Source organism: Tursiops truncatus, chromosome 21 (assembly GCF_011762595.2).
Source record: "Tursiops truncatus isolate mTurTru1 chromosome 21, mTurTru1.mat.Y, whole genome shotgun sequence".
Lineage (NCBI taxonomy): Eukaryota > Metazoa > Chordata > Mammalia > Artiodactyla > Delphinidae > Tursiops > Tursiops truncatus.
In genome coordinates this window covers 13,877,892-13,900,620 of record NC_047054.1, presented here as the reverse complement: position 1 = coordinate 13,900,620, position 22,729 = coordinate 13,877,892, and the positions used below count along the sequence as shown (strand labels likewise).

The following is a 22,729-nucleotide window of genomic DNA, read 5'->3' as shown; positions in this document are numbered from 1 at the left end:
AATCTGGAATTCCCTCTGATAAGCCCAATAGCTAGAGAGTTTGAAGTAGGCTGATGTGTCTGCAGTTCTAGGTCCAGGCCAATGCTTGAAGACACGTTTGGATTTTTGTATCTATGGCCTTCTGTGAATGGAACTCCCCCGACCTTAAAAATGTCAATATAATGATCAATTTCAGACTTTCCCTGTAGTGTGTTACATATGAAAGTAGAGATCTGCCTCGTTGAATAGCACCAGGTGCCAAGAGGACCCCAGACACTCATGAATGTGAGTGCACCTCCCCCGCGGTCCCCCTGACTCCAGCCCAGCCTTGTCCTTCCTTCTCCTCCATGTGTCTCTCCATTCTCCTTTCCTTGTCTGTGTTGTTTCTCTATGTGGTTATTATAAAAATCCAAATTATAGTTTGAAGTGCCATTTGCTGTATTTAGGAAACAATTTTATGTTACTTATTCTTGGTTGCGAATTTTTAAAGGTCAGTAAATAACAGTATGAATTAAGTAGTTTTTATGTTTTGATAGCCCATAACTGCTTTTCCTTTTGTATGGACAAGTTTTCTCCAATTCTGCATGAAAGTCCCTCGGGATTTTTCAGGAAAGGAGGGAGCAGGCAGGGAGAAGCCTGCGGGGAGCTGTAGGGTAAGGTCCAGTTGTGGGCCTGCCCTTTAAGAGGATGTGCTGGCATGTGACTTAACATCTTTCAACCACAGGTTTGGAACCAGAAGAATGAGGCTCTTATGCCTAGATCACAGGCCCATTAGTTCTAGTACATGAAATAATTCATGCAAAGTACCCACAGCAGTGCCTAGCACATAACTGGCTCTCAATAAATGACAACTATGCTGTCAATAAAATTCTCCTGGGATGAGAGAGTAATGGGGATCTAACAGAGATCTTGACATAATAAAGTTCGACTGGGCCCAGAACAAAAATTACATAACACAACAATGAATTTCCACAATAGATAATTTAAAACTTCTAAATATAAAACCCACCAGACTTGCAATGATCACATATTTCTTAAACCTGAAATTTAATTTAAAACTCAAAGAAACTTCTAGAAGAGTCTAACAACACACTACTGTATCTTCTGGTCTTGCCTGAATTATATCACACTAAGGCAGACTATGCAGAGTATTAACTGCGAACACAATACTAGGATAGAACGAGGGAGATCACCATTTCTAAAGATCCTAATTCCAAGGAAGAGCCATCCTGCCATTAACTAAGCTAACAGAGAAGAATTTTAATTAATCCTACAATCCTAAAGTACTTGCTTCAGAATGTATTATACGGTCGTTTGCCAATAGATTTACCTGCTTAATTTTGTTTTTCTTGAGCTGATCTAAAATTAATCTTCATGTCATGTGGTGTTGAGCTTCGTGATCTGCAAGGTTAGTTAGGAATGTAAAATAACCGTAAGTATTCTTATAAATAATAATATTAGCTACCATTCCCTGAATGCATACTGTGTCAGGCAGCTTGCCAAATTCCTTAAATACCTCACATTGACTGTACACAAAAACACTCTGATGAGGGTATTATTCTCATTTTACGGAAGAGGAAACTGGCTCTGAGAAGTTAAACATCTTGTACTGGGTCACACTTGTGGGGAAGGTAGAAATCAAACTTGGGTCGGCCAGATTCCAAGCCCTGTGCTCTAACATTTTTCTGCTTCTTTGTGGGAACTACTGATTAGCAACACCACCCCCCTAAACGTTATAACTCGCCTGTTATCCTTCTCTATGTTTTTCTTTGTGGACGCTATGGAAACATTTATTTACAAGACTACACCAAGTGTCTTTATTCCCAAAGAGCAGAAACAACGCAACAATAGAGGTATGGAGGAAAAAAAAAAATCTATGAGGCCAATAACGATTATTTCTTTGTGGTGAGATTGCAGATGGTTTTTCTTTTCTTCTTATGCTTGTCCATATTTTCTAAATCAACTTCAAGTTTTGAAACTTTCAAAATAAGGAGATGCATATAGGTGAGGACCAAAGGAAATTCGTGGGGCACCAATTCTGATGTTCTAAACATCAGAATTAGATGTTTAGACATCTAATTCTGATGCTACAATGCTAAGCAATAGGAATGAAAAACAAAACGAAACAAATCTCTGGATATAAATATTTTATCAATTCCCTTTTATTGTCATAATTCGCCTCCACTTTAATTTGGGAGGTTATTTGGAATACGTCCCACTGGAAAATTGATCACTGCCATCTTGGTTTTCTGTGCTCAGTGTCAGTGGCCTGTTCACTGGCAGTGATGGTTTTACCTCTGGATTAAGAATAATTAGCTCTACTTTGGAACCAAATACAGTGCAACTGGAGTTCAAAAAGAATTAAGAACAATTCCCTTTGTCACATACATGTGGCTACGTACACACGGAACAATTTCCCTTTGTTAACCATGGCACTGTGATCTAAAGAAGAAGGTGGCCACTTTGAGAGCAGGTACTTTGAGGGAAAAACAATCTTGTCTTCTTCACATTTTTAAGATAGTACCTAGTATGATAGATAGCGTGTAAGAGTCCTAACCTGTATGACAAATTACATTTCACAGGTAGGTCCTAACACACTAGGTGAAATAGATTATCCAGAGCATTTAAAATAAGAAAAATAAGGGGGAAAAAACAATTCAAAAGATCATATCCGAAACATTTATTGTTCAATATACATTACATGACCTGCCTTGCCTGACTTGGTTCTCCCATTATTCCATCACTCATTTTTCATTGGCATTAAGTAAGCTTTTTCTATGAATTAGGCACTGTACTCTATGAAGAAAACAGAAGGTCTTGCCCTTGTGGAGCTTATAGGCTTGAGGTCTATTTATACTTTGTATATGAGGCTGAATGGCTCAATTCATGAATGTATGAGCCTGTACAAACAAAACATATGATGATATGAAATGTGGAAAAGTTTTTTCTTAAATACTTACTGTATTCATAAATATATTTCCCAATTTTTTCTAATATAGGTGGTGAATTTATGCATACCATTGGATGATAATTAAATGGGGCATTAGCAAACTATATTCATTCTAATTTAAATAGATATCATTTTTTTAAGTTGCATTGAAAATAAGCATACTTTTCAGAATTAGTACTTAGAAAAATCTTTAAAGTTGTTTATGAAAAATACCATTTTAATAAACATCATTAAAAGCAGCACATTGCTATGCTTTTAAATCACATTGACACCGTTTATTGCTTTTCCCCACACTCGTGGTTTTCACCTCAATGTTCAAACTTTTTCAGAGGACAGACATTATGGAATATTTATAACCAGGCACCAAAATCAGCTCTTCTTTCCATTTGTGTGATGTGAAAGAGGAAAGCAATTTCAATGAAACAGAATCAATGCTGAGTTACAAAAGTCGTTCATTTCAGGAAAATGTGATCAGGGAATCTTGAGTTCTGCCCTAAATTAATAAAGTCAGCTGTTAAGTGATAAAAGCACTTTAGAGTATTTATCTGTGAAATGAGAAATGCTTTCTACCCGCCCAAGGGACTATTGTAAGAATAAGGAAGTTAACATTCTTGACCTTAAAATGTTAAAGTTTCTCAGTATAGAGGTTCCTTAAAAAACTAAAAATAGAGCTACCATATGATCCAGCAATCCCACTCCTGGACATATATCCAGAAAAGACAAAATCTCTCATTGTAAAAGATACATGTACCCTGATGTTCACAGCAGCACTAATTACAATAGCCAAGACATAGAAGCAACCTGAGTGTCCATCAACAGATGAACGGATAAAGAAGATGTAGTACATATATACACAGTGGATTACTACTCAGCCATAAAAAAGAGTGAAATATTGCCATTTGCAGCAACATGGATGGACCTAGAGATTATCATCCTGAGTGAAGTAAGACAGAGAAAGACAGATATTATATGATATCACTTATATGTGGAATCTAAAAAATAATACAAATGAATTTATTTACAAAACAGAAACAGACTCACAGACATACAAAACAAACTTATGGTTACCAAAGGGGAAAGAGAGGAGGGAGGGATAAATCAGGAGGGTGGGATCAACAGATACACACTACCATGTATAAAATAGACAACAAGGATTTCCTGTATAGCACAGGAACTATATTCAATATCTTGTAATAACCTATGATAGAAAAGAATCTGTATATATATATATATATATTTATATATAAAAAAACTGAATCACTTTGCTGTATACCTGAAACTAACACAATACTGTAATCAACTATACTTCAATTTTAAAAAATGTTGAAGTTTCTTTTACATGAAGCGCCACCTGTCAGTGTGACTGGCTATGCAGATAAATGGAGTGAAATATGAGTCCACAGATATCTTGGCTCTTTTGAGGTGGAGATCATTCCAATTTTAGAGCTCTGCAGCTACTCAGGTATCTTGTTATAATTCCCGAAGTTTATAGTCCTTATCCATTTGGGGGAAGCCATTAGTACATATCCAACAGATGAAATGACAAAGATACATTTATTTTACTTGTAGAGCCAGTGATTATCATGTAAGCGAGAATCAGGAATGTTTTAGTATAAATGTGTCTTTGTGTACGAGTGTGGGCACTAATCAGTACGTGTTAATAGACTGATTTACTCACTTCATTGTTCTTGTGTTTTATATCTTAGCCCAATGCTAGTTCCTCTCAGAACAAAGTTAACAAAACCACTGAAGCAGCGACTGGAGATAAGTAGTAGGAAATAAGACCTCGAACCTCCTGCCTCCTGAAGTGTGTGAAACTAGAGCCACGTTTCATCAGCCTAGAAATTAGCAAGGACCGTTCATAAACCTTTTAATCACTGTACGGATATTGCTTATCATGGAAACAGAAATGGCAAACACAGCCCTTGAGGCACTGCTCACTTTGATTTGGAAACAGTGTAAGAATTTATATGAATTTATATGTATATGAAGAAACTTGAAACTCAAAACTTCTAAATATACTAAGACAGTGAGAGGATGGTTGAGAAGCAAGAATAGCAGCAAAGTTACATAAACATTCCTCACCTTGTATGTTTAAAAGATTCTTTAGTATTTAGAAAGGAGATTTATGAAATATTGCATTAAAAATCAAGACGATTTCAATGTTATGTCTGTCCTGAATGATTCCGTTGTAAGAAACTAATATATTCTGAAGGCACAACACAAATTTATCCTTCTATAAATAGATCTATTTATATAACTATATAATATATAAATTATAATTATAAATGTAATTTATCACTGACTTGATAAATTATATTTTGACAAATAGTCACATTATTATGACTGTATTTTGAATAATTTCTGTATGAAACATGAAGGCTCTGATAACTCTGTATTCAATTAAAATCCAGACAAGATGAGCTACTATGAATGAGAATGAGTTCTCCATGGAGATGGTTAGTAGAAGGTGGGCAGTACCATTTCCTACGAACAGTGAAACTACCTAATAATCATCTCAGGGCAGCACAAAAGCGAGCTTTAAAAATGAACCTTAACTATTGTAAATAGTGCTGCAATGAACATTGGGGTGCATGTCACAGATGTAGAAAACATACTTACGGTTACCAGAGGATAAGGGGGGGAGGGATAAATTGGGAGATTGGGATTGACATATACACACTACTATGTATAAAATAGGTAACTAATAAGAACCTGCTGTATAGCACAGGGGACTCTACTCAATACTCTGTAATGGCCTATACGGGAAAAGAATCTAAAAAAAAGAGTGGATATATGTATATGTACAACTGATTCACTTTGCTATATACCTGAAACTAACACAACATTTACATCAACTATACTCCAATAAAAAAAAATTTTTTAAAAGACCTTAAACTGAATTTTGAGGATTCATGGGGGAAAAAAAGAGCAATATTACGTTAACTGGAAGAATAAAATCATCACAACAAAGATGACTTAACCTGGTCTAAATCCGTACATCAACCCTAACCCCAAAGAATGATTGGAGCCCACAGCCAGGGGGTGCTCTGACACTCGGGAATCAGGTATTCACCAGCAAGTGTTCTTCAGTTTGTAGGCTATGGCGTTTGTCACTACTTGAAATTTCCAGCACCTTTGTGGTTACCCAAATAGAACGTGGTGCAGCAGTCCAGTCTGGAGTCTCAAAGGTGTGTTCAAATGTGCGCAAGTCTTTTATTTATTTTTATTTTTTGAATTCTATTTATTTTTTTATACAGCAGGTTCTTATTAGTCATCCATTTTATACACATCAGTGTATACGTGTCACGCGCAAGTCTTTTGAAAAGAGGCCAAGTGGATAGATCTTAATCAGGAACAAGAAAACAGAGTTCACGTTACAGAATGGTAGAGCCACTGCAATTTATAGCTCAGGTTTGGTTTGGCCACAGGTGATGGGCACTGTTTGTTAAGGCCTTTCCAATTCCTTCTTCTCTTACCCAACGTTATATATGCAAATCTAAAGGCAACCTGAATTTAGCCCTCTTTATCTGTCTTTGCAGGTAGGATTCATTACAGAGTGTAATTGCAAAACTGGGCAAATAAGTGTACCCTAATGTAATGCTATAAAATGAACTCAAGAGTTCCATTTTTTAGAAGAGTTTTACTAAGCAAGCCCTGCATTAATAAAAATAATTTCTTACTGAGAATTATCTCACTTTTGAGTCATTTTTCTAATTATCTTAAATGGTATTATTCTCCTTTGATAATTTATTGATTCCAAGATCACTTTATTCTACTTGCGTGTCTGACTACACCTCAATTAAAATATACCTAATACTGAACTTGGAAGCTCCAAATTTTTCTTCTTGTCTCTTTAGGATATAGTCTATTAATTTCTTTCCACCACTGAATCCCTTCTTACTAGAGTTATTGCAAACCTCATCTTCTCTACTGTTGATGTCTATTTCTTTTTATCTCTAAAAACCTCTTTTGGTTGCAGTTGAAGCCATCACCTGATACTTTAATGAGTCTACTATTGTGGGTAGCATTCACCTCTAATTTAGTTCATCGGGGGTTGAACACAAGTTTCTATCAAAGCTGCTCCCAGGCAAAAGAAAGTAGCAGTCGGTGATGGAGTAGGCCTGGCGCTCGTGGTACAGACTGACAGGACCCAGGGGGAATTCTCATCCCAACTTAGATCTAGAATCTGCTGCTGATGCTGTTTTATGCCCTTTCAGCCCCACTGGGATAGCGTGTCTCAGACCCTGATCCTAGTGATTTTCTATAAAGTGATCCTCTGAATCCCAATTTTCAAAATATAAAGGGGATGATTAAGTAGGTTTTATAGTGTTCTTTCCAGTTATGATTCAAGGTTAAATGAAAGATAAGAAATATGGGAAGCCAAAACCGGTGCCCCAAATCTGCTGACTATACCGTTTCCGAGGATATGTGTGTTGTAGCAGAGACCTAGGATAAGGCCAATACATAGAGAGCCCACCTCTCCAGGATCAGTGTGACTGGATGTAGGCATCGAGCTTCTGAGTCCCCACGGTGGAGACACTCAGTGTAGGGAAGAGAAAATGTGGGAGGGGGCGGGGGGAATCAAAGAGAAATCAGAAGATCTGAGTTATACATAAAAACTCCTATGACTCAAAGAAGAAATCTGACAACAACTCACAGAAATCATGGACTAAGGTCATTACCATCTTTCTACAAAGGAAGAAAATATAGGTGATATATAGAAATAGCCTTATTTAAAGATGCTGTTTACAATCCCCTCAGGTAATGATCACTGTGACAACACTTCTCTGTTCCTTAGAGCTTATCTTTCCCTTCTATATGTGTGAGGAAAAGGTTGTCTTTTATTTACTTTTTACTTAAATCTCTTCCCCAGAACAGAAGTTCGATTGGTCAATGCCTGTCTCTCTCAGCTCTTTCACTTAAACAAGTCAAGCCTTCTATGTATTATTGTGGTTGTTTCAGTTTCTCAGGCAGGGTATCCCTGCCTGGTTTCATTAGATAGTCACTCAGTACATTCTAGGGACCGGACACTGTGCTGGGAACAGACGATACTTGTGTTTTTAAAGGGAAGCCTGTTCTCAAGGAGCCTACAGTCTAGTAGGAAAATGACAGCAAGCAACAACAATACATCAAACATCCTTCCACAACAGGTGCTTAACTAACTGGTCTTCACACAGTCTCATTTCATCCTCTCAAAAGGCTCCCCAAAAGGTAGGGGATATTGTCTGCAGTTTACAGATAAGAAAATCAAGGCTCAGACAGATTGAGTAACTTGCTAAAAGTGACAGGGCTTGTCACTAGGCGAACTAAGCCTGATTCCAAACCTTGATTCTTTTTTCTTGCTATGTAATTATTGCTATAACAGAGGTACTTATACTTCATTTATCACTCATCAGAATTGTAGTCAATGGATATAAGTTAGTATATGTTTGTTTTTAGCAAAGATGGATAGAATTATAACTCTGTTCCTCCCACCTGCTAAGGGAATGATAGATGCTTACAGGGGCTTACAAAGTCAATTCTTTTTTGCTTCTTCTGCGTTATTCCTTTTAATGCTAATATCTTTTCCTCTTCCACCTTCTACTCACCGAATAAGATGATGATAAAATACTGTTGCTTTAAAGAGGAAAATATCAACCATAGAGAAAGTCATTAGCAAAGTCATTAGCAAAGATGGGAGTTTTCTTAATCTAGCTGTTTGACAATTCCATGAATGCTTATTAAAAATTAAAAATTTTTTAAACCCCATAAACGTCTGAACGTGAGCTATCTGAAATAAATTTAAGGAAATTAAATTCAGTATCTCAGTGTGTCCTATCCATTTCATTTTCCCCATCAGCAAAGTGAAAGTACATGTGTTTGCAAAGATCAATTAATACTTTTGCAAATAATTTTTTTCTACCTGATTTTAAAAAATAACTGATGGTTACTGTGTGCCAGGTGTGATTTTCCATGCAGTATCTTCTTCAATCCCCTTAATAATGCTCTATGGTAACTAATGATATCCCCACTTTTCAGCTGAGGGAAGTGAGACTCAGAGATCATGCCCAAACCAAGCAGTGAATAAGGGGCACAACCAGAAAATTAACTAAGGACTATTTATCCTCAAAGCCCATGCTTTCAACTACCTGTCATGCACCATCGAAAAAATGATGATAACAACAGGAACAACCAACACTTATGCCTGTTGTGTATGAGGCATTGTCTTAAGAGCTGTGCGTATATTAACTCCTTCAATCTTCATACCAATCAGATGAGTCAAGTACTGCAATAGCTCTTATTTTCTTAACACGAGAACTGGAGCTCAAGGAGATTCGAGTAACCATGCTATGGGAAGCAGTGGAGTCAGATTCGATGGTGGCAGACAGCCTCCAGAACCTTCCTCTCAGCCATTGTGTTCTTCACAGATATGGATAGAAAGAGAAAATATTTATACGTGACTGCTTGTTATAAAATGGAATGTATTGCAATTTATATTCATTTCCTCAATTTATGGTACGTAACCAGAAGCCATGAGACAAGAACGCTTAAAATAATTTCCACATTGTGTGTGTATCTTCAGTTTTATTTAAAAACTGGAAAATTATTGGCTTCCTAATCCAATATGCTTTTGCCTCAATTACGATGGAGAGCATTTACCATTTTAAGAAATCATAAGTCGAAATCTTTAAGGTCATTTAATACTCAAACTCAAGACATCCCTAGCCTTGAATATTTTCTCAAAATCACTTTTTCTGTAAAAAGGACAAACTCCATCATTCAATTGAGATTTTGAAAGCTTGGTAAACTACATTGAAGTGACCCTGTTTAAAGTTTTCCAAACAATGCTCTGGCAATGTCCACTGAGAACAGGATAAACAATGGGTTCCTGTTTTGTATTTCCTGTATATTGTTATGATATTCTTATTTCTCTTGATATCACTGATCATTAAATGTTAGTTTTAGAAAAAAGAGCTTGACTATATTTATTTAAAGCCAAAAAGATTCAAATGCTGCAGGTCCAAGGGCTTCAAACATATCAGCTCTGTTTTTCACTGCAATTTTCAATCCATTAGGAAATGATAAGGGGCCTGAAACTGAACGCAGCAACTCTTGTGAGGGCTGATCGTTGATACCCAGAAGTACTTTCAGAACTTCCGAAACTATTTTGTACATGATATCTTTTTTAAAAAATATTTATTTATTTATTTGGCTGTGCTAGGTCTTAGTTGCCACGTGTGGGATCTTTTAGTTGCGGCATGTGGGATCTATTTCCCCGACCAGGGATTGAACCGCAGCCCCTGCATTGGGAGTGTGGAGTTTTAGCCACTGGACCACCAGGGAAGTCCCATGTACATGACATCTTAATAGCCGGCCTAATTGTCTTCTGCTATCTTTCAGCCAGCCTGATGTGAGAAAGTTGTCCTTAGATGGTTGTGTCACGTATGTTTGTAGCTTCAAGCGACAGATTACCTTTAACCAGGTGAGGGGTTGGTTTCCCTGAAACAACGAGAAGCCCAGGGTGGGTTCAACTCTGCCTAAGCAGGTGCCTCCCAGAAGGGCATCTGTGTTTCCATCAGCCTAGAGGAGCAATGCCAGGTTAAAGGGCAAAGGGCAGAGCAGCCTTCTCCTCAGGAGGTTCTGTGTTATTATCGCGCGTGTGAAATGTCTTGCCTTCAGCTTATCAGCCTGAACAAACTGCAAGGGAATCTGAGAAGGTACGTTTTTAAATAGACATGGTACCAGGAGTCTGTAGCAAAGTTGAAAGCAAAAATGGATCCTCCACAGGTAGAAAACTGTGTCTGCTAGGACTGTGTGACACTATTTATTTCTGGAAATAATGAGTCTGGAAATAGCAAAATAAAATGTATCAGAGGGAAACTTCATTCGAAAATGACCCTGAGAGAAACCCTTGCTGAGAAAAAGAGGAAACTCGCTAGAAGGTAAAAATGTGAGCATTTACTTTGACTCAGATGTCCATTCCCCACCCCTCTGCCTGAACACAAACTACCCACTGCTGCAGGCAGGAGAGGCCCTCTAGCACCTTCCTCTGGAGACCAGGCCAGTCCTGGCTCAGCCTGGAGTCTGAACAGTGATTTTCTCCCTTTGTTGTAAAATTGAGATATCATTACTCATTTCTTGACATTTCTAACATGCCTCTCCCATACCATCTTATTTCTTGTGTTTCCTTTTTGTTAATAAGACTATTGTTGCTATTTTTAGGAGGTTGACCTTGCTGGTCAGACGGTTCCCACCCAAACTTTTCTATGTCTGGCACTGAGGTAAACAGATGAGGTTGCTAACAGCCAGAGGCAACTGGTCCAGAAGCTCCAGCCACCCCAGGTATAGCCTGGTCAGGGGACAACTGAAGGGATAATATTGCAGCAACATCTGTAACCCACTTAGGACACACCAACAGGTCACACAAAGAGGTAGGAAGGTCTGGATTAGAGGACAGATAGCACAGAAAATATTAACATGTTCAATATCTGAAGGTTGCCATTTCTAACCTGCATTCATTTTAGGAAGATGTTTTTCTTATGCACTTGATATAACGAATCTGTAGTTCCTTCTAACCCTTGAATGCTGGTCAACTCTTCCTTTTTATTCTTCACTCATATTTCATCTCTGTGAGTTTCAAGAAAACTTTCCTAACATTTTGTATATTACTTATGTATGACTGTCCTTGCAAAATTAACTTTTGTGGCCACAGTAACGATGGAAATGTGCCAAGGATTGTTGGGTTAATTAGTTTGTTTTTTAAATGCCTCAGAAAAGATACTTTTCATGCTGTGCTTTGATGACTTCAAAGTGTTTTACAAATGTATGAAAATAATATACAAAACCGTACATCTTCAAACATGCTTAGGCCATAACCAGCGTCCCTGTGCCCACGGTAGCAGAAAGCGTTACACAGCCTCTTCCCAGGCAACAGGACAAAGATCAGCCCCCAGTTTCTGATTCTGCTCTGTAGCCCAGGCCACACAAAGCTCTCCTTTCCTCTCCTTTGCCAGAGAACAAGATCACAAATCTCCCAGTTTCTCAATGGCTAGTCATTCCTTGTGTGTTTATAATGAATGCACTATATGGACATGAGAAAGGGTTTCAAGTCACAGGAATGACAATGGCCTGACCAGGCAGTGTTGTTGGTGTGATACTTCATGTCTGTCTGCCTGTCTGTCTTCTGCTTATCAGGTACCTATAAACAACATCAGGTATGGCTTGTAGGGAGTCAGGTGGTTATAACTGTCTAGCAATATACAGACAAATATATCATTCTCTCCAACAACCCTAATCAAAAGAAATTTTGATCAGGGACCCCCAAGTGAGTGATTAATACACCCTAATGGTGTATTACATGGTTCTGAAAAAGGTCTGGAGAGTTGATGCGAGAATGCAGGTAACTTGATTTATTTCAAGCCTATTTTAGAAGATAAATGCAAATTATTAAGATAATAGAATATATTATATCCTGAGGGGGAAAACAAGTGCTATCTGATACTTCAAAAAGCTTTTAAATTAAATACGTAACTACAAAGCAATACAGTTCAGAGAATCTTCTTGGTTGGAAACAGCTGCTTAATTAGAATACAGGGTTTTTGCCTTTTACAAGATACTTTTATTTTACAAATTCTCGTTAATATACAGCAAAAATGCCATCGTGTGTTGCTTAATGCCTTGAGCAGGACTTATTTAATCAAATGCACACTGAGCCCTTCCTCTGTGCAAAGCACAAATACAACACACATGTCAGGGGTATGATGAGAAGGGGAAATAAGAGGAGAAATACATGAATCAATCACTCAAACAAATGCAACGTTTGACATTGGAGGGAATGTGAGGAATGTGATTCTTCAAGAGTTAAAAACAGTATAATTTGAAGTTGGAGAGCCTGATTCCTCCAGCTCTGTTTTTCTTTCTCAAGATTGCTTTGGCTATTTGGGGTCTTTTGTGTTTCCATACAAATTGTAAAAATTTTTTGTTGTTGTTCTAAATCTGTGAAGAATGCCATTGGCAATTTGATAGGGATTGCATTGAATCTGTAGATTGCTTTGGGTAGTATAGTCATTTTCACAGTATTGACTATTCTAATCCGAGAACATGGTATATTTCTCCATCTTTTTAGGTCCTCTATTAATGCATATATGTGGAATCTAGAAAAATGGTACAGATGAACCTATTTTCAGGGCAGGAATAGAGACGCAGACGTAGTGAACAGACATGTGGACATGGGGGCTGGGGGAAGAGGAGGGTGGGATGAATTGGGAGATTAGAATTGACATACACTACCGTGAGTAAAATAGACAGCTAGTGGGAACATGCTATAAAAGCACAGGAAGCTCAGCTTGGTGTTCTGTGACGACCTAGATGGGTGGGATGGGGGGAGGTGGGAGGGAGGTCCAAGAGGGAGGGGATATATGTACACATACAGCTGATTCACTTCTTGTACAGCAGAAACTAACACAACATTGTAAAGCAATAATACTCCAAAAAAAAAAAAAAAAACAACAACAACAACAAAAAAGCTTGACCTTGGCTGGAGCAGGGAAACCCTTCCTGAGGAAAAGGCACTTCAGCTGAGGGCTGAAGGGTGCACGAATCCACTGCTGAGCAGGGCAGGCGGCCGGCAAGAGGGAATAGTGCACGCACAGGCCCTGACCACGGCCCATCCCAGGAACTGAGAGAAAACCAGAGAACCTGGAAGAAATGGAGCTAGAAGGAGGCTAGGAGATGTGGGTGGAGATGTGAGAAGATAGCAGGTCGTGCATAGCCTTAAATAGGCCCCTTTACGAAGGTTTATCTTAACGATTTTTCTACCATATGTGGCAACTACAGCACATGCTCAATTTCAATGGCATATAAATATCAAGAAAAGCTTAGTCATGGTTATATAAAACGGCAGAGGCACTTGCTAAATACACATAGAGTTCAGACAGTAAGATTAAAAACAATAAGGTTTTAACCAGAAAAGTGAGTTGGAATAAAGGTTTTAAGAAGTTATTTCTATAGAACCTCTTGCATTTGATACTGGTTATTTAATCGTTCCTTCAGACTCTCACATTATTTGGTAAAATTCAGTCCCAGATTGCATAATGGCACATGAGATGGCAAATCACCTCCTAAAACACATTCGCTTCACATCGGTAACCAGCAAGCAGAAATAAGTGGACATACGATTTGACAACTTTAGATGTAGATTATGGGGGTAAGGGGGAAAGGCCAAATGGAATCTCTGTTAAGTCCAAGCAAAAGTTGAGATGTTAGAGTTAGGAAGGGGTTTATAGCTCAGTTCTTCTCCCTCCCTTTCAGGGCACGAGTGCGGAGGGCTTGCGTGACTGGTCTGAAACCACTCACCTCTTGGGCTTGGGTTTCCCCACTCAGTGCAGTTATTGACGGTTCCACACGTGTACCACTGAGGTTCCTGGAGATGGCCCTGCTGACACTTACTAAGGGCGTGATGCTGCCAAGCATCACCAGTTTTGTTGAGCATGCTTCACTCTGTTTCATGTGGTCTAAGCAGACAAGTATAAAAGATGTTAGTACACTTAATCTAGCCTTCATTTTGCATTCAACATGCCAGACTTTGGGGGTCTATCCCTTCCTTTGATCAGTGTTATCTGATGTCTATCGTCTCTATAGTATGAGAATCTGACTGCCCTTTCGGTACATCTTTGAAACTCATGCCACTGTTTCAGACGGTCATGCTGCCTCTCCCTAAGCACTAAAATATTTGACTAAGAGAATGACGCATTGTTCTCCTGGAATATTAGACAATGCTACCCAACTGACATGGCCACGAAAACCTTCCAACATTTATACTGCAACTCACTTTTCAAAGGACTTCAGAGGGGAAAAAAATGTAACCTGGAAAACAATATTCATGGGAAAACTACATTCACTTCCTTCCTACTGAGATCCTCTCAATTAATAGGAAGTGATGAGGAATCAAATGAGAATTCGGAGTTCTCCTGGGAAAAAAATTTAAACAGCTCTCAAAGAAGCCCTCAAAATACATGTACTCAAGAACCCATGCATATAAAAGTCCCTAGAAATCATCATGGTATCTGAAAACAAATTACTACATTTGGCCATATATGCTAACCTGCACAGTTAGATTCGACTATATTTTAATTATTTAACCAATAATAGCATTTACAACGTGCCAGACTTTTCTACATTCCTTTCAAATGACAGCTATTCTAATCCTCACAACAGCCCACTGAGATAGGTCCTATTTAAAGAGGAGGAAACAGAGGCACAGGGAAGTGAAGTAACTGACCGGGATTCTAACCCAGACACACTGGCTCCAGACTCTCTGCTGTTAAGCATTACACATATTTTAAAGTTTTCTGAAACAACCAACCAACCTGTGAGACATAAAGCTACAAATGGTCGCTGCATACAGAACTGGGAGTTTTAAATATTACCAGTGGGTCCGCTTTCTCTCTTACAGTGACGATTTTATTTTCAGGAAGCCCTTTGAGCCCACAAGGCTTTGGTGTCACCTGAAAACGTGAGAAGTCATTTGGCAAACTGGTGAGATCATTCAAAATAGTGTGCTCACTTATTTAAGGTGGGGCAGAGGATCCAGAAGACTCTACTCTAAAATACCAATCTTCCTCATGGTTCTAACAAGTGGAGTGTTATCTGATTTAATAAGATCCTTTCCTGAGACATAAATACCCTTTAGCATGGTTTGTTCTACATCAACTGTGCCTTAGCTACATTGTTTTAATTAGACAAATACTTAGCCGAAAACAATCTCAGTTTTTCTTGTGCGCTGTGGAGGGAGAGAAGGAAATGTACAGCTAGACTGACTTCCAACATTTCCATCCATTTTCCCCCCTCTTCATCTCAGAAAGATTATTCTTGCTCGAGCCTCTGAAACCAATCCTGTCCTTTTGGAGAGTTTAAGAACCTCAGTGAACATGGCGGCCGGTCCCACTCATGCCTCGCGCAAGGGTTCTTGTAACTAGGTCCTTATCTTAGTCTTTGGAGCCTGCATCTCTGCCGGCAAACTTGCCAAGTGTTCTAATTCCTCCAAGAATTAGTTGTTGACCCATGGACCCCTCTTTTAAGTAGCATGGATCAAGACCAGTGGTTCGCCAAGTGTGGTTAAGAATCACTGGGGACTTGTGAGAGATTAGAATTTCAGGCCCCTTCCCAGACGTACTCAGTCAGCAACGAGGGGTAGGACCCAGCATTCTGTGTTTTGACGAGCCTTCCAGGAGACTCTGATGCTCGCTACAGTTTGAGAACCATTGGCCTAGATGGCACTGCCCAATAAAAACAGAATGCAAGCCACATTTGTACATTTAAAAGGTTCTGGCATTTTAAAAAGTAAAAAGAAACAGGTAAAATTAATTTTAACAAATTATCTTATTTAACCCAATATGTCTGAAATACCATTTCAACATATGATCAAGTCTCTTTTTCATACTAAGTCTTCAAAGTCTGGTGTACATTTTGCACTTATGTGACATCTCAGTTCTGACAAACCACATGTTAAGTGCTCAACAGCCGTATGTATCCATCATATTGGATAGCCAAGCTCTAGACTTACAGTGGTAATAGCATTAACTTTTATGCTTTCTATGCATCAGGCATTGCTTAGTTAAGCATTTTGTGTGCATCATCATGTAAACCCTCCCACAACTCTGTGGATTCGTACTGTTATTATCCCCATCTTATACAGGAGAAGGGTTATGCCAAAGCCCTATTTAGTGCTACAGCAATATAAGAAGTCCAACTCTAATATAAGCATTTTCCAATGATTTTAAATCAACTTATTTGTAAAAATAAAAAAAGAGAGAAAGAATATAAATAAAATCATTAACAATAGTACAGTTGGTACAATTGCCAAGGCATTAATAACTTATAACAGACATAGTGGTTGCAAAAGTCCAAAATTAGTCTTCTAACCTTTAGAAATATGCCTCAATCTGCACTCTTCTGTGACATCAAATCTGTCAAAAGGTGCTTATGGACAGGCTGTCTGGACAGTCAGGATCTTTGGGGAACAAAGGAGACCTGGGTGAGTCACCTGGCAGTGTAGGACTCATCCTAAATGGGGAGCTAGCAGGGTCATAACCTGTTCATTCAAGTGCAGATTGACATAAAATGATTAATAATAGTTAAACAGGAGGCAATGGGCTTCTCTCAGTATTGGTGTGAAAAGCAGGCAGTTTGGAATTTAAAAATTATGGTTGACTTAGTACTCAAAGAGTTAATCTTTATCTGTTCCCTTAACTTCCATAGTTTCTCAAGGAAGGCCAATTTAAAAATGTATTTTCCTCTTCATTATAAACTACTATGAGGAGGAAAAAGTAAAAACAATTAGAAATTTTTTTTCTGAGGCTAGGCTTCCATTTTTTTGCCAGAATTACCATTTATCATTTTGACCAAGTAAAGTAAATATCCGATTTTAAACTGACAGTTATTTAAGACATATTAAAATGGGACCGCTTAAAATAAATGAACAGAAAAATGCATTATTCTACAGAGATCTTTTTAAAAACCCTGTTGCATATTTTTAAAATAAGGTTAATCTTATTTTAAAATTTTGATTACATATTTCAAACCTAAGTTATAATTTTTTTAATTTAAATATCTGCATGGTTTTAACATGAGCGTATCATGCCGAAAGATTTCACTATTTTACCATAGTAGTTGAAATAGCAGTCGTGTAACTTTTTTAAAAAAACATGTCATGCACGGGCTTCCCTGGTGGCGCAGTGGTTGAGAGTCCGCCTGCCGATGCAGGGGACACGGGTTCATGCCCCGGTCCGGGAGGATCCCACATGCCGTGGAGTGGCTGGGCCCGTGAGCCATGGACGCTGAGCCTGCGCGTCCGGAGCCTGTGCTCAGCAACGGGAGAGGCCACAACAGTGAGAGGCCCGTGTACAGAAAAAAAAAAAAAAAACATATCATGCATAGTCTTCAGTATTTTCTTTCTTTTTTCTTCCAGTTTTATTGAGATATAATTGACATACAATACTGTATAAGTCAAGGTGTACAGCATAATCATTTGATTTACGTACATTATGACGACCACAGTAAGTTTGTGAACATCCATCATCTCATATAGATACAAAATTAAAGAAATAGGGAAAAAAGTGTTTTTCTTATATGAGAACTCTTAGGATTTACTTTCTTAACAACTTTCATATATAAAATACTGCAGTGTTAATTATATTTATCATGCTGTACATTACATCCCTAGTACTTACTTTTAACTGGAAGTTTGTACCTTTTGACTGCCTTCACTCCATTATCTTTCCTCCAACCCCTGTCTCTAGTAACCACAAATCTGACCTCTTTTTCTATGAGTTTGTTTGTTTGTTTGTTTTTGGAGTATAATTGACCCACAACATGATGTTAGTTCCTGTTACACGGCATAGTGTAACAGAATTTCACATTTCTATACATTTCAAAATGATCACTACAATAAGTCTAGTTGCCATCTATCACCATACCAAGATATGACATAGTTATTGACTGTAGAGATTCCCCACACTGTACATTTCATACCTGTGACTCATTTATTTTGCAACTGGAAGTCCGTACCTCTTATTCTCCCTCACCTATTTCTTTCCTCAGTAGTTTCTCTAATCAGTTGCAAGGAAAGAGTTGAATTCGATCTGAGCCTCTGGTAACCAACCTTCATAATATTAACTATAAAATATATCAAGGTGGTTTGTATACTGGACTAAAATCAGAGAATCTTCTTACACCTCTCCGGAGTACTTTCTGACTGCGCAAGCCTTCTCTTTGTTATGAAGAAAAGGGAATTGAGAGGATTCAGGAATTTCATCTACGTAGAATAAAGGCTTTTATAAAAAATACTTAAGTGTTTCCTTGGTAGGAAGTAACTAATTTTCCTTCTTAGGGGTGTTGCTAAAGGTATAATGAAGCAATGGAAATCAGGAGTCGGTCTGATGACGCATATCTTCCTTCAGTCAGAGTAGAAAGAGATCTCCATCTCCAGTTGCTATGGTTTGAATAGCCTGTGGAAAAGAAGCTGTAGAAGTCTGTAGCAAATTCTGTCTTTATTCTTGCTGTGTTTGTGTGCTGGAAGCCTTTTGAGGCAAAGACATTGTTAATTTTGTCCACTGTTGTATTCTCATCAGAGTTCTTGGCAGAGAGTAGACTCAGTACTTGCCACAAAAATATTTGTTGAATGAATGAATACAATTTGTAGATCTTAATTCATCATTCTACAAACAAAATGAAAGCTCAGAGTTTGCCAGTCATTGTTGGTGACCCAATCTGAAATATTTCTTCGTTGGCCCTTGGAGGGAGAGGCAGGGGATGGGTGCCTGTCTGCGTCTTGTCACTGAATGGACCCCAATCTCTGCCAACAGATAAGAAATGTCAACAGCTTAACCCAGTAGCTGTCAAAAATAGCATAGTTGATGAAACTGGAAATTTGGGTGTGGGCTAGAAATAAACCATTTGTCTTCGGTCTTAAGAAGGATAGGATGATAACAGCTATTCCTCCCAGAGAGATCTAAAATATTTTTTAAGACCCGTATGAGCAAGCAAGGAACTATCAGAAGAAAAGTCTTTCCTCTCAATGAGGCATAAATAGAACATCTTAGTTTCAACAAACCAGGTGGATCATTTTGAAAACGCGAGGATTATGGCAAAGCACTATGTTTCTTTAAGGTTTCAGTCGAAATGTTTTATTGTGTTTTGTTTTCAATCGTGCTGGCACTTTTCCTCAAAATGTCAATGAATATTTGCACAGTGAAGCAAGTTGTTGTGGGCTTCCTGGTTTCTGTCCCGCCCCCCTTCCCCAGAGGGGGGCTGTGGTGATTCGGCAAGGTTTTTTCATCCCTTGCAGACAACCCCGGCTGCTGTTAATGCTGAAAATAGCTCAAACGCTCTCAGAACAGTAGCACCACCCAGCAGCTGGGATTCTTTCCGTCTCTCATTTGCCTTCTCTCTTGCCTTTTTTTTCCCTTCAGACACTTGGGTTGGACTTAATCTTAAACCTCTGGAGTTCAAGACCTTTTAAAAAGGGCTAAATAAACAATCTCCACGTGTAAAAGGCCAATGACTCCTACCTCTCTTCAGAGCAACTGTTGAACCCGGCTGCCTGTAGGTAAGATTTTTCTTTAATTCTGGAGTGATGTTATTGGTTTATGATATGTTTAGGACTGATGTTTTTTAAGTAACTTGTTAATCGGGAGAATAAACGGGGGTGCTGAACGATTTCCAGGTAAATACGGTGTTCCAGGATACAGCAGTAGCATCTGTGCATTTCTGTGGCTGTAATTTTAAACTGTGCTGAACGCACTCTGTCCTGTTGACCTGCAGTACAGACCCGCCTGTGATTGAACTGCAGCAGAACGCTAATTAAGCCTCATTGCCAGAGTCGTCCAGAGCCTTGCAGACATCCTAATTTTCCTGTTTAGACGGCTTACTTATTTTTAACTTTCTAAGGGCCTTTTTTTTTTTAAGGAAAAAGATGCAACTACCTGAGGAAAGGAGATATATTAGTAATTATTTTAAGGACAAGGAGATAGCTCTACCTTAGTACCTTCTTTCATCACTGTGCTGTTTATTACTTGCATAGAATGAGAACAGTTTTTGTTTGTTTGTTTGTTTTGTTATTTTGTATACTCCTAGCACAATTTGGTGACTTGGTTTTGAGAATTCCTCAACTAGCTGACTGTCTTCGGCTAGCAGGTTTCTCCAATGTGACGATATAATATTTTAGAGAGTTTTCTGTGCCTTCCCCTCCCCTGTCTTATGCTTGGTCTTGACATTCTGCAAAGGACTTTGATCTGTGGACTTTAACTTCAAACACAGCATTTACTTTCGTTATGAGTATTTACTATGTTCAGTAAAAAGTCTTTTCTTTTTTTTTTTGGTTTAACGCTTTTATATTATTTCCTTTGAATAAGCTATTGAGCTTTGGTTTTCTCTCACTGATATGTGTTAGGTTTTATTAGTACAGGGACCCCCAACTGAGAGGCCAAGACTATTTTATGGCAAGTTTCTTTGACCATTATAGACTTTATGATAGCTCTCTGTTCCCCTCCAAGCAGATGTCTAAAATCAAGCAGCAAATGACGGTGCACAGACCAGATTCTATCAACCCCTCACTTGAGTGCCTCCAAATTACCAGGTGCCTCGGGGACTTACTGTTGCTTTTTAACATGGACACTGAAGTCCTTGGAATTTAGAGATTCTTGTTTCCAAAGAAGTTTATTGGTGTCACACCATATGTCAAAAGAAAAATGCATTTTAAACACACATCTTCTGGGTAACTTTTTTTAAAAAAAGAAAGAAAAAGAAGAAGAAAAAATAAACAGAAAAAAAAATTAAAAAAAGGAAAACTAGAAAAAAAAAGGAAAAGAAAAATCCTCTGTAGCCAGAAGTCTGTATTGGCAGTGAAACTTCTGCTGAATGAGGGCTAAGGAATGAAAAAAACGTATTTCCTAAAATAGGCAGAGGGTAGCACTTTCTAGCCATTCAGTCAAATTCTTTATTTTGGAGAAAATTCATGTATATATTACATTTGTTTGTCACTCTTTTCTTCTTCACCACAAGCAAAGGATATTTTCTAAGTCCTCAGCCAGATACTGAGTTTGATGTTCCCTGGCAAGCTGTCCCTGTGTCCTGGTGAATGTGAAGAGTAGAACGAGCCTGATCCTGTCAGGATTCTGTATAAGTCCCCAACTGTGGGGACTGATACACTGTGCTCCGTGCTCTGCACCTTGCTGACAAGGAAGAAAGCCAGTGGCTGCAGGACTCCTGTTCAGAGGGGTGGAGTAGGGAGTCAGCTATGGGAGACGTCCCTCCAGGTTAGGAGCAGATGCAGTATGATCTCTAGAACTGGGACTGAGATAGTAGGAGAACCTAGAGCTATTCAGTCTAATTTTTTATTTCCAAAAGCTGGACATTTAATTGCTAACTTTCTCCCTTCAGATCTGCATAATATGGAGCTTTTTAATCATCCCATTTCTGTGATGTATGTACATTCAAAACTTGAAATCCTCCAGTTATTTTGAGCATACACTTCCCTGCCTTGGGGGGTTCTAGAATACTCTCCTCCTTAATACTAGGAAGGCTTGATTTGGCATTGCTGAGGAGAAATGTATTGCTAAAAGGCAATACAAGTTCAGCTGCAGAATCCAAAGGATGAAATGGGTTTGGAACATGATAGAGGCCATTAAATTCTTAGGCAAGCCATTTTTTGTGTGTTTTGTTGGGTTTTTTTGTTTCTTTGTTTCCCTCTGCCCCTTAATTTTACGCTGAAACTTTGGCTTGTTTGAATGTGAAACTCAAGGAGAAACCTCGCCAAAACCGCTGAGTTTCACATAGGTTCCACATGAAAGAAGTATTCTACCCAGCCTTGCTTGAAACTTGGCCCATGTTTTGCCAAAAGTTTCGTGAATGCCAGTGAGCCTGGATTTGAAACATAATCCCAAACCAGGTGACTTCTGGCGACTTTGAGGCTGTCCTGTAGAAGTATAGAATCTGTCAAACAAGGACACCCTTATTTTCATATCTCCAACTAATTTCATGTGTATACACATTTCCCCAATAAACTTCCATCTGTTCTATGATGTTTTAAAGCCAGGTTCAATCCTAATATGAATTTTTATAGCTGTGGGACTGAAGCATTGGCAAATAGAAGTCTGCATTTTAAATTCCAACACAGTCTGAACCAAGTGGTGTGAACATGTTGGTATAACTCAGCTGAGGAAGGAAGTCCCAGGAGAGTCATGGAATGTCTTTCTTTGCTTAAATATACTTCTGTGCTTGTGTGGAACAAAGAGTAACATTTTGTCCAGGTCTATCTGC

General features: G+C 38.5%; 1 protein-coding gene across 4 annotated transcripts in view; it reads left to right on the top strand.

Annotated features, from left to right (window-relative positions):
* Positions 1 to 19,728: 19,728 nt before the first annotated feature.
* Positions 19,729 to 22,729, top strand: part of SORBS2 (sorbin and SH3 domain containing 2) — a 172,464-nt gene continuing 169,463 nt past the window's right edge. For 2 of the 4 annotated variants that reach the window (XM_073798711.1, XM_073798712.1), the window contains exon 1: positions 19,758 to 20,018. The gene's annotated coding sequence lies outside the window, so the exon portion shown is untranslated. Of the gene's footprint in view, positions 20,019 to 22,729 lie in introns of all 4 variants that reach the window. The other 2 variants (XM_073798705.1, XM_073798710.1) reach the window with 2 other exon arrangements.